Source organism: Diuraphis noxia, unplaced genomic scaffold, assembly GCF_037042655.1.
Source record: "Diuraphis noxia isolate RWA-SAM2 unplaced genomic scaffold, SU_Dnox_SAM2 contig0004, whole genome shotgun sequence".
Taxonomy (NCBI): Eukaryota; Metazoa; Arthropoda; class Insecta; order Hemiptera; family Aphididae; genus Diuraphis; species Diuraphis noxia.
Window position 1 is genome coordinate 30,696,111 of NW_028301714.1, and position 14,436 is coordinate 30,710,546.

Sequence of the window (14,436 nt, forward strand, 5' to 3'; positions counted from 1 at the left end):
ATTTATATTATTCCTATAAAAATCAATTTTTATTATTCACAAATGATTTGAATTGTGTTTGTATGTTGAAGAAAATATCCTTATATTTATGAAGACAAGAGCTTAGTTGTTGTGATCAGTCATAAAATCTCAACAAATATGAATAATATGAAATATAACAAACCTATACCACAAAAATCTAAACATTGAATGAAGCAGTGTTTCAACAACTATACATAAACCTCAAATGTAAAAAAAAAAAAAAAAAAATATTACAACAAATTATATATAAGGAAACCATAAAAACGTTTCATTTTCAATTTTTGAAAATTTTTATCTTTTCTTATTATCAAAATATGATTATAAGTTAAAACGTTAAACTATATCGTTGATCAGTGTTTCTAATAAGTAATGCAAAAAAAACATAGCGTGACACATAATTTTTCGGTAACATATTTTACTCGTTCACATATTTTTATTTATATCATTATATTCAGCTTTAAGTATATCATTATATTCAACTTTAACTTTATAAAGTGTATATTACTATAGTAAAAGCATTGCATAATGTATTGTAATTTATTTATAAAATAATAAATAAATAAAGGTTCACAAACCGTTTCAATTTAATTACAAATTTTATGGATATTATCCTATACCTACTTATAATAAATTATACTAATGAGTTATTAAAATTATATTTAAAAAAAAAAATTATTTCTAAACCTATTTTTTCAAATATTCAAAGCTGAATATAAATAAACGAATAGCAACACGCAAAGAAGAATATGTTCTCGACAAAATATTGATCACGCGTTATCAATAAATTTTAATTTAATATAATATTATTGTCTATTAAGACTAGTTAACTCTCAAATAAATTAGGTATACATTATGGGGTACCACTATGTGGTAGGGGGCTCAAGGGCTACAACCCTTTCAACCACGCACATATATAATCCCTTGTTTGGCCACATATTATGTTTAATACCTGAAGACCTTTTAATGTTAATAAAGTCTATAAAACTTTAATATACCTATATAATAGTTTATTTTTTTATTATAAGAACAAAAAAGTATTATAAATTTATAGATTTTAATCGTTTGACAATAAAATATGATAATATACATTCTTGAATTGTGTTAGTTAAATTTTTAGTTTATTTATATTTACCTACTATAACAAAGTTATTAGATTTAATTAGGTAAACTTCCACACTAGTTTAAAAACACTTTTTATCATTCATATATTATAATAGTTATGGATGTAAATATTGTGTACAAAATGTATATTGTATTTATAATCTTATAAGATTATATACTTTATAAATAGTAGAGTCTTAAACACCTGTGGAACTATATTATAATTTTTTTCTGTCTAGTTTATTTATTTACTATGTTTACTAATGGTATTTATCACTTTTTGTGAAAATCATCCACAGCTCATGGTAAAATAAAGTGTACATTTTATAAATATTAACCATTTATAATCTAGTTTTAAAATAATAATCATAAGCATAATAATACTAAAACTACTTTTATGTTCAACTTTCTTACTACGTTGTTTTGTGTCAAATATATTATTACCTTGGTTCACAGTGATCGAAATCTGTGTAACGAGCAAATCGAACTTGTTGAAAGAACGTAATACTAAAAAAAATTAAAATATATTTTTTGAGTAGGTATTTACGACTGGATTTCGTGTGTGTTTCCCGGCGCGTGTGTCGTGGTAAACAGTCGACGGTGAACTGAATGTCCTGAACTTCCGAACGTTACCGACTTGAACGACGACGCCACCGCACCACACGAATAGAGATGGGTGCAGGGAGGCCGAAGGGGGCTGGTGGTAGTGTGTACGCCAACCCCTTCTTTTCCTGGAAAAACCACACGAAAATTAGCCCTTCCAAAGGAAAGGATAAAAAAAAACAAAAATAAAAAAAGCAACTACTGTGCTCACGTACGCTACTTATTGTTATAAATAAGGTCTCACCTGACTTCGTTTAGCACTCTTTATGTATTAAATTATAATTCATTGTACCTGTGTGCATGTTGCTCCACCGAATCGATAAGCCGTATGCATAAAGGTACAAAAAATAAAATAAAAAATAAATACCAGTCCCAGAGTGAAATGAGGGGCCTTATACTGAAGGGCTAAACTTAGGGGGAAGCAATGATATAGTACAAGGGTTATCAAATGGTGGCTCTTGACGAACATTATCTTTAGTCCACAGAAAATAAATTTATTTTTTTTAATAATAAATTAAATAGGGTTTTCATTATTTATCATTCATTTTTCATTTAGTATCTTGAAATAATCGAATTCATTAACATGTAATGATTCCCAAAATGTTCTACATTTCTGAAGTAGTCCTCCTAAATTATTAATTAACGATCTTTAAATCTAATGTCATTTTAAATGGGTGAAAATTATAACTGGCTCAGCAAATTCAATATTTTTAAACTATATATTTTAAATTAGGTACTTAACTATTTAAAAAAATAAAATATCAACGGTTTTGTAAGTATAAATTTTTGTCTTTACGATCCAATAAAATAAATAAAGCGGCGAAGTCTATAAATGCTGGCTGGCCCGTTAATACTGCTCACGCACACGGTAGATGCAAAATAAAAATTATATTTTACGTTTTATTTATATAGATTTATGGTCAGAGCGGGGAAAGGAATATTTATTGTGTCGAAAGCACCTCGCGATGTTTTGAAAAGTTCACTGGAACGCCAAATGCTCGCATAACACATATATACCGTATATAGGTCCACATAGGATAGTCAATGATTTAGTGTGACCATTGATTGTGCCACAATAATATATTATATTTGGTTCTCGTTAATAACTGTTAGGATTAAAATTATAGCTAAACAAATTGACAAAGTTTTCTTCAAAAATAACAATATACATTATTGCACAGATTCAAATGTTATCATATGGTATTATCATTTGATATTATGTGTATTTTTTTTATCCTATACCTATATAGCCGCAGAACATCCGATTCGTCCAGCATGTGGACCAATAAATATTCAAACTTTATTGGTTCACATGTGTTAAGCAAATTTAAAACTTTATATGATATATTATCCACAGTGTATATGGTATATAATATATAATAATTTCTGAAAAACCAGTGTGATTTAAAAAAAATAAATACCTAAGTGTATCTATTAATAATATTTTTTTGCAAAGAAAAATTACACTTTTTATATTTTTCTCTCGTAAAGATATTACTCTAGATATTGAAATTATTAGTACAGTGCTGATAATTTTCAATTACCAAATTTTTCGTGGTAATAGTTTAAACTTCTAAGTAGTCATATAAAGTCGTAATACAAATAAATGTTACAAAACAAAAATTAACAATTAACTTTACACATAAAACAATATAGTTCTTGAAATTTTTTAACTTAAAATCTGTGGAAATTTATACAAATGTATTGAACATGATTTTTATATCAACTTATATTTTTTTGTATAATTTTAGATTCTGATCTGGGCAATCAATTTATTGGTTTCACAATGCTGTGCATTTTTTCTGTGTCCCTTTGGTAGCAGTAAAAATATTGGAAACTTTAACCCTGAGTGTTTCCAAGTTTAAAATTTATCTAGTAGTCTATCTAAAAGGACCAAAAGTATAAAATTATTTTCTTTGAATAAAGGGCTCACTGCAACAACAGGGTAATAAGTTCACTTTTGAAAAATTTTCAGGAAAAGGAAAAGTAGTTTTAGCCAATAGAGAAAAAAATGATGTTGATCAGTACACACACATTGTTGTTATATTATCATGTCTTAATATATGAATTTTCTAGTGCGTAAATATTCTTGAAGTTTGAAAGATATGGACTTGCCCGGGATTTTGGTCATAAAATATTTATGTATTTTCAAATATTTTCTTATTATTAATTAAAACAAAATATATATATTAAAACCAGTAACCAGGATAAGCGATTGTCAACAGGAATGATATTTAAATATTGAATAATACTTTGTACTGATTTTAACAACATGGAGTATAATAATGTTCATTATTTTAGCATAGACTTGCATGACTTTTTGATCATAAAACACAATATGATTAGTATATTAGTTACAAAAATCAGACACGAAATCAATTTCACATATCCGAACAAATCTGTCAAGCACTTGGACCAAACCCAAAGGATGTAAAAAACTTAATTTTATTCTTAAAAAACAAAAAAACAGAATTGTACAATTTAATTTAATCTAGACAATGTATACTTAAAATACTAAAAATGTAACAAAAAAAAATTTATTTTACTAATGGCCTAGTTATCGATGTACGTTGATTAATAAAAAAAAAAAATCAAACAAGTCCGGACTTGCCTTACTTCTGACCATACAATATTAAACGAAGTAAGCCCATCAGCACGTACCAAGTTATCTCCATAAACAACGATTGGACATACCCCGTTTTTAAACAGTATTAACCGTGATAATATGGCGCATTCAAAACAATCGAAAACTGATTTACGGAAAAAGTGGACTTACCCTGTTGTTACAGTCAGCCCTTCAAATCTTGTTTTTGTTGATTCTACAGGAATATTATAAAATATTATGAGTTTATACTATCAACTATCAAGTCACAATTTTATTTTATAGTCGTTGAAAATTTTAATTTTGTCATAATTTCGATAATTTTAAAATTATTTTGTAGTTAAAATTGTAACAGTATACATATTATATTCTTAAACGGCCCTTATCAGTTATCCGGGAAACACCGCCCAAGAGTGCTACAGTAACACACCCTTACAGTTGTAATTCGTTACTTGCCGAGGTGGCTATGAGACATTACTAGGACCTGATGAGAAATAAGAAATGTTTCAATTTTTTTCTGTAAGTATAGCGATTATACTAACTTATGATGATGAAAAATATTACTGTGGTTATTTTCATCTTCATAACAACACTTGATCGTCATTTCGTGATATTCTAAATGACCGGATGCGCATAATAGTTCTTTGTTGAATTTAACAAATCGAGATTTTTGCTTTTATATAAAAAAAATCGTGAGTCCACGTACAATAGCCATTAATTATCGCAAACGATAATATTGTTTTTGCTTTTGCTTATTTATTAACATTTTAATAATTCGGATTATTTCATAAAATGTTCAGTTTGAATTTCAATACCATTACATAATTTATTGTCAAATGGTGTTCTCAAAAAGTAGGTACCTATTCTTCGGAATTTGTATCACATACCAGATTATACGCGTATTATTACAATATTATATATCGTATTATATTATTACAGCAATTTATTATAAATATTATATTAGAAACATATATTAAATGCAATGTGAAATATTCCCTATAAAGGTTGAATGTGTTTAATGCCTAAACCGTCACAAGTTGATATAATAAAATATGGTGTACATGGTCACATGGATCGGAGCATTCGCGTGTGTGTTTGTACTGTTTGTAGTGTATTGCGTATACATAATATATTATTATTATTATTATTATTATTATTAAACACGTTGCAAATAATAGAAATTATACCATTCAATAGCGTATAATAGTGTAGACCCAATTCGTATGTATTAAAACGTCAAAGCTATTAATATTGATCATGCGATAAATACATTTGAACATTTCCTATGGGGTGACCAGATAAATGATTGAGTGTGTCGGGTTAGTGCATTTAATTTAGATATTAGGTACGCCATAGTACACATGGGTATCATTATGTTATAAAGACGTTGGAATCGTGGCGATTAAAAAAACACAAATTTCTAACGAAAATCTTTAAATTTCGATGACGTAACCAAGAGGGAGGGAACCTTGAATTTTAAATCTCATGCCCTTAACTGTATTTAAGAATTATTACCTATAACAAGTATAATACGTAATTTTCGTTCGTATTGATTTAAATAATATTATTTATATTTACGATGTATACCTATGTATATAAGTTCAAAACGGCCCATATCTTAAATCACTATGTTAGTATAATTTTTTCACCTGTTTTCATTTTAATAGACTTTTCTCGGGCTTGAATCGATCGACGCGAATTCGTAATCAGAGAAGACCAGAAAACTATATACAGCTTCTGTTATGCACTCGCCGCTAACCCTAACCCTCTGAATGAAAGTGAATATAATTAATTGAATATTATTAATATAATTAATACTGTATTAATTTTAATATGAATAATTTTATTATTATAGACCATAGTCGTGGAAGTTATAATCATGTATTTACAACCAAGTCACCGCCTCATATTATGACGTTTGAACACAATAGGATATAATAGTGATGCCTGCAGCTTCAATGCTTCTAAGGACTATGATGTTCCATACCATGCTGCACCTATCAAGATGGTTAAGAACAATACCATCAACAACATGAATAAGGAAAAACCGAAAATTGCAATCAAAAAATAGCAAACAATCTTTAAATTCTTCAGTGGCCACCTTTAGAAAAAATACCTAAGCAACTGCGAATGAATCAAAATAATTAATTAATCACTATTCCGTCCTTGCTTAATCTAAACCCAACTCTATTAATGCAGATGATGACAATCATATTGAATTTTAAACTATAAATGCGGGTAATGAATTCTACTTTTCCGTGTAGAAAAGAAAAATTGACACTGTCATTATTCATAAAAAGAGTAGACAAAGTTTCCAAGCAAAGCATAATATTATAACAGTTATGTACTAATGACATTGGTACTGACAGTTTCAACTGCAAATTAACCTTTCATTTTAAAAGTTGTGATGTTATATGATTTGGGCATTTGGCAATGTGTTATCATGAGTTTTTCATTTATTAAATAAATAAAATCAATGATTTCTCTGGCAACGAGTTTTTAATCTATTTATTTATTTAGGTTAATTTTCTGTTTTTATTAATATCGTAAGTAGGTACTTGATGTGTAGAAATAATATATATTCATTTATTTTAGGTATATAGAAATATACATATTATACTTATCGATTTTAACGAATAGGTATCTACTTTATTTTAATTTAATAAATGTGTTTTTTTCTTTTTATATACATTTTCACAATTTATTATATATTACATATTTAGTTAATGACTACCCTAAAATAGTAAAATCATGAATATTTTTTTTTTAATGAAAACCTAACACAAAATATCCAACAAAATATAACATTTTTTTTTAGTAACTTTTAACGGATATTATAATATAATATCATTATCATTATCATTATGAACACAATGCTATATCTAAGCATTGAGTGATACTAAAATGTCATCTATTATCTAAAAATTATAATAATTCGAAATAAAGTTTTCAGCTGCTCAACCATGTATTGTAAACCATCTAAAAACTGTTGTATTCCACATATCATAAATCTTACTTAAAATATTTTTATTTTCCACTAGAGATATTTAATTTTATTTATTACTCTTTTAGTTTTTGTATTTTTCACTCAACCCAAAAGCAAATTCAAAATATTTTAAGACTATAGATTAAATTAAGTTCTAATTATTTCTGATTAACAGTATAGTTAATAATAAATTTCAAATTGCATCACTGTTTATTCATATTCAGTTCATTGTTGACCTGCAGCGAGACCGCACGTATGTATGGTTGTTTGCTCTGTTATCGCATTTTATTATGTAATAAGTTATCAGTTCACGGATTTCATTCCGTTAGTTACGTTTTCATTTAATATGAATTCCTCTCCGAAAATTTCCAAATCCAAACGGTCGCTGCCGTCTTCTCCTAATTCACCTATTCAAACGGAAACCAAAAAAACCAAGTCATTTGTTTCGCCAAATAAATTCGCTGTCCTAGCCAACAATGAGGACCACGATGTCCAACTCGATACTTCTAGTGATACTACCAATATTATCAACGAGTCAAATCTTCATCATCAACAGGACAATCTCAGGGCTCCACCAATATACGTTCAAAATATCACCAACTACTCCGCATTCAAAAATGCATTAATACAAATCACCGGCCTAAACGGTTTTTCTTGTAAGTCTACTTCTTCCTCTCTGATTATTCGACCTCATGGACGTATTATGTTTAACCTAATCGTTAATCATCTAATGGGCACCAGTGCCTCTTTTCACACCTTCATGCCTCCACCATATCGACCTTACAAGGTCATTATCAGAAACTTGCACCATACAACACTCATTTCCGATATATCTGACGCACTCTTGGAGTTAGGTCACTCCACCAGACGAGTCACAAACGTCATAAAAAATGGGCTCCCATGCCCACTGTTTCTTGTGGAATTAAATCCCAACACCAACAATAAAGATATCCTAAACTTGTCTTCAATTTTGCACACATATGTAAAAGTCGAACTACCATATAGGACAAAGAGTGGTCCACCTCAGTGCCGTAACTGCCAAAACTACGGTCACACCGCAAATTATTGCCACCATCCTCCACGGTGTGTCAAATGTGGGAGTGACCACCACACCGAAGACTGCACCAAATCCAAAACCAGTCCAGCCAAGTGCGCCCTATGCATGGGTAATCACACTTCCAATTACAAAGGATGTCAAATTTTCAAAGCTCTTCTCAAACGACGCAAAATCACTCAATAAAATCACAGAATCCGATTCCGGTACCCACTTCTCTTCATCTCCAGACTACCCCTTCCCCTCCCAAAACTTCTTACACCTCCGTTACTAACTCCAAAAATATACCTCTACCCAATATCCACGCAATTGATAATCCACTAACTAAATTTTTATCTGAACTTTCCTCTTTAATCACTCCCCTCATTACGCTCCTTTCAGCTGTTCTAAATAAACAGATTGTTCCATAGTCCGATACTCTGATACCTTTCTTATCACATAATTAAATTGAATTTTAAATATTTTTAATTGCCAGTATGTAAATGTAATTATTGTACCTATAGGTCTTCAATTCATATTATTACTGTAATATTTTAGTCTATATCATAATATAATTGTAATGTTTAATTTTGTACCTGTACAATCGTAATTGTCGAGCTATCATAGTTTCAACTAATAGCTAATAAAAAAAAAAAAAAAAATTTATTCATATATTTATATTTAGGAATATAGGAGTTTCACTTATGACTCGCTTATTAGGTTTAACCTGATTCCTAATTTAAAAATACCATTTAGATTGAAACATGGATAAAAACATCAGTTTTTAAGGCGTAAGCAACACGTCATACTGTATACTATATTATAACGTTTATCTTTTCAAGTAAAATATAGAATATAAATTCAAATACTGAACACACATTCATAAGGATAAATAATAATATAGGTAATACAAATGCTTTAATAAATTATAATACATTAATAAAATTAGTGTGACTCTGTATATGATACTATCAGTAGTCAGTATATTTTACGACATTACTCAATATTTAATATTAAAAAAGCAAAATGCAAAAGCATATGGATCTCTATGATAAATTTATTTGTCAAAACACAATGTATTATAATTACAAATTACGACGAAATGTAAAAATAAAATACAACCATTCAGTATTCAAAATTAATTTCTACAAAATTGATTGATATGATTATTATTTAATTAAAAATCTAGTAGGTACCAGGCAAAACAACAATTTTGTTTTCCTGTTCTCAATTTCTTTATTACCTATATATTATATTTAAATAATTTATATTAAACAAAATACCGTTGGATTAATTATGATGTTTAAAACATCTTAACCCAGAATTATACGATTAATTATTATATAGCCTGCTATTTATTAGTAATAACTAATGATTTATTGTCAGCTGTTAGATTTTACTGTCATTCATTAATTTGAGTTAATTTATTTAGACTGAAAAACAATTATTAAATTATTAAAATATTTATATTCATTCATAAATATGAATTTTTACTGTTAATAAATAATAAAATAATAATTTATACGTTATTTGGATTTATACATTTTGTTTTTATTCAATTTTTTGTTAAAAAAAAAAAAAAAAAATAATTGGAACAATAAAAACATTTAGTACCATAGTAGGACATTGATCGTATATTTTATCAGTGCTAAATAATATCAGAGAAACCAAATTAATTTTTACTCTACAGTGCGTAATATTAATCCTATACACATGAGCTGTTTCAGCCAATAAACAAATACAAGTATCTATAAACAATATTGTATTTTCAAAGGAAAAATCTTAGATGCATAAGTATTAGGATTTAATTAAATACTTACTTCTGTAGTTATATCTGCTACAATATGCAAACTGCTACATAAAAAAAAAATGTACTTTGTTTCAAAAGATTAAACAATCTAATGAATACACAAAATATAAACAGCAGTTTAAATGCAAGAGATATTAATTTAAAGAATTATAAGAATATTTGTCAAAAACCATAACTTTAAGATTTTATAATTCAGGCGACGTCTGACGCAGAAAATAATATTGAATGCATAAAAATTATTTCATAATATTAAAAACTACAGCGTCAAGATATAGGTATCAACTTTAAAATAAAAAAAAAATAAATAAAAAAACAATTTGATGTAAAAATCTGGTTTAATTAAAACACATTATGAAATTTAAAAAAAAAAAAAATGAAGTTTTTACTAAAAATAAAATAAATTGTTTGACCATTGATATAGTTGGACAATGGTATTAGGTACCTCTTAAATTTAAATTAACTACACTTCTTTGCTTTCCGTAGGTTCATATCTCAATTTTGTGAAACCTATCATGCTTTCATCGAACTATAATAATGCATTGCTGTTATTATTATTAATATCATTTAACTATTGGGTACCTACCTTACCTATTCATGTATATGTTACATACAATATCCGGAATTGTACATTTCGCAATTTGTACAGTGATGTTTGTACACATCGTGAATTGTACAATGTTGCTGTACAAAGTAACTAGATTGTACAAGTTTCATTATACAATTCGCGATGTGTACAATAATCAATGTACAAATTGTGAAATGTACCTTCATTGTACAAATCACAAAATTTAAAAACATAAATTACAATATAATAATTAATAACTGGTATGTTTTAAAAGTATTTTCTTAACAAATATTACATATTAGTATATCATATATAATTAGATACACCTGGTCTTTACGTATTAGTATATACTACAATCTTCGAACAAATCACAAAATTTAAAAACATTTTATAAAAATTACAAATCGTATAAAACTACATATTATTGTACAGTGTATACACAGTACCTACACACTGTGATATGAAATAAATACGTGAATCTATAACAATATGTATAATTTCATCTCGTATAGTAGTATGAGTTGTTTTTCCCACGTTATGTGGAATCTAACATATTAGTAAAGGTATAGTGCAATGCAAATGATAAAGTTTATCTAAAAAACTTTAACGATAGGTACTGTCGTTGAGACCGTTGAGTCGTTCAGAAATATATTTAAACAGATTTTAAAACAGACTAGTGCATTGTAATTGGAACTGCTGCAATTATACTATTATACAATCGGGCAAAATGAGTGAAGTTGAAAATAATATTAATTTAAACATTTTTTTTTATATGATATACTAATATGTAATATTTGTTAAGAAAATACTTTTAAAACATACCACTTATTATATTGTAATTTATATAACTTTATATTTTTTTTTTATATATATTAAGGAAAAAGCCTCGGTAACTACGTGACCATTGGCTTGATAACTCCATATTAAAATATTCAGTATTTCTATTTATTTGTTAATAATAATTAAGACTTTAAAACTAGTAGTAAACTTGTGATTTGAACAATGAAGGTACATTTCGCAATTCGTACAGTGATTATTGTACACATCGCAAATTGTATAATGAAACTTGTACAATCTATAGTTACTTTGTACAGCAACATTGTACAATTCGCGATGTGTACAAACATCACTGTACAAATTGCGAAATGTACAATTCCGGACATTGTATGTAACATATATAAATCAAAAGCTCGTATTTATCAAAATACTTATATTACTGTTTATCATTACAAAAATACAAAATTGCTTTTGTTCATCTTTGATTTCGATACTGTTTTATTACGAATAACATTATCATATTATTATTTAAATACTTATTATTTACAGATAATCCATTAAAATAGCTTTTAAGTTTTAGCGGGACGGTTAAATTTTATTCTTCTACGGTGTGTTTTCCGTAACATTTCTGTTTTGATTTCTAAATAGTTGTCAATTTATATCGGATATTTTAATTTCGGTCTTTAAATACAAAAATAAATAGAAGTAGGATATAACATTATTCTGTGCCACATTATCGATTTTCTGACACACTGCTGTCACGCGCGCAACTTTGAATTGCATTTAGCACGATTTCCCAGTCACAATAGTAATGAAATAGAGTGGTCCTTCGTTTACACTGTATATATAGTATAGTATAGTATAGTATAGTATAGTATAGTATAGCATAAGGATACTATATACTATAGTATCCTGAATAGTTACAACCAAAGCAACAGTGACGTCACCGTTTGTAAACATCAGCTTACTACGATTTTATTGTACACACGCGATGGCGGGGGCGATTACTCACATAATAATAATAAATAACGTAAATATATCACCTATTCAATGTATTTATGTTACACATATTATTTCACAAATTCTAGATTATCGATATCTATTTAGTATTTACCCATCATATAGTGCACATTGCACATCATATAATAATGCATTGAGAATTACAATATTCAAATGGACTTAAACTCTAACTTTGTTAATGTTTATTGTGAATAAATTGTATTATTTAATATTTTAACTGTAAATAATACCAAATTTTTATTAGAATTCTAATAAAAAAAAAAAAAAAAATAGCTAATAACCTTAGCAGTAGAAGCCTGTAATGTTTTAAATAACAATATATATATATAATATGTATTCAAACGTAAATCACGTGAGTGACTTAACCGGGTAAACTTTGGGAAGGGAGGGTAAAGAAATTTATTCATCAAAATCGAAACCATAACCAATTTGTTTTGTTTTTACATAAGCCTAAAAACTATAATATTTTTTGAAGCTTATTAGAAACTTATTATTATCCTTAAAATAATATTAAGTTCCTACATATTGTTAAGATGAGTTTAATAAAAAAAAATTCTGCTATTACTTATTTAAAAAATTAATGTGATGAAAATCTAGAAATCACAACTTACGAAATAATATTTTTCGTTGTTTTTGTACCTCAGATAATGCGATAATGTTGACAACTATAATACCAGTCTACAAGATAAATGTGAAATAAATGTACTTATTCATGTGATAATTAGAAAAAAATAATTATTACATTAAAATAGTGCATGTTAAATGTATTTCATTCTTTCATTTTTTTAGGAGATTGAAAGATTTCTACTTTTGATATCTCTCTCTCCCCTCTCTCTCACAAAAAGCAAATTAGTATTGGGGTTAGTCATGTGAAAACAGTTCGGCTCCTATGTACCGTGAGAATGGACCATGCACCATGAAATAAATAAAGAACAAAATAATAACATTTCTCCTTACCACAAAAATTTCAAGGAGGGGGAAAGTACCTGTTATTATTTAGCTGGATGTCATTATTGAAACTTTTCTATGTACGCTCTTAATTTTTGAAACAACAGTTTGCTGTGTTAGCTGGTTTACCAATTAGATGGGTTAGTCTGATGCTAATATATATATATATATATATATATATATATATATATATATATACATTCTACATTTAATATATGTATTCAACAAAAAAGTACTTGTGTTTTTAATATTGCAATCGTTTTTGCGAGTGGAATTTCCTTTTACGTATAATATTTATTTTCAAACAAAATCATTTAATTTTTGAACTTTAATCCTACAGTATAAAATACTACTCACATAAATTATCCAACCAACAGGAAATTACACTCTGCACTCTTCAATGAACAAGTTTCAGAGTTACTACCTATTTTTATCGTCATAATAAACATATTCCAAAAAGGAATACAATATAATTATGAAAACAATATAGCTTCTTGGATCTGCTCAGAGTATAAGATAAACAACCAGCAGTATTAAATATTAAATGATTAAATACTCTGATTGAGTATGTAGTGATACAAAACAAAAAAGAGAAAAAATGTTATTTACCAATGAATAATAATAGGTAAGATTAACTATTATCAATCTTAAAATATTTTTTACGTAAGTTATCCAGATAATATGTATAAGTTATAATATTAATAACAATTATAACACATTAATATTAGTTACACTGCTATTATATTATTACAGTTGAATATATTATTAATTAATAAAAATAAACTAGAACAATTTCAAAAACTAAAAATAGTAATAACAGTATTCATTTAATTGTAATTTGTAAATATTTATCTATCCATGGTCCATCCATATTAAAGAATATAAATTCTTAAATAATAATATTAACTTAAAGACGTTATATTTATCATAGATAGCCTATTGGCTATAAGCTTAAGTATATTATAGGTGT

The 14,436-nt window shown here is 27.2% G+C and overlaps 1 protein-coding gene across 3 annotated transcripts in view; it reads right to left on the reverse strand.

The window, feature by feature from the left end:
* LOC107169593 (uncharacterized) overlaps positions 1-1,733 on the reverse strand; it is a 94,085-nt gene extending 92,352 nt beyond the window's left edge. For 2 of the 3 annotated variants that reach the window (XM_015519383.2, XM_015519382.2), the window contains exon 1: positions 1,567-1,732. The gene's annotated coding sequence lies outside the window, so the exon portion shown is untranslated. Of the gene's footprint in view, positions 1-1,566 lie in introns of all 3 variants that reach the window. The other variant, XM_089225113.1, reaches the window with a different exon arrangement.
* Between the last annotated feature and the right edge of the window lie 12,703 nt (positions 1,734-14,436).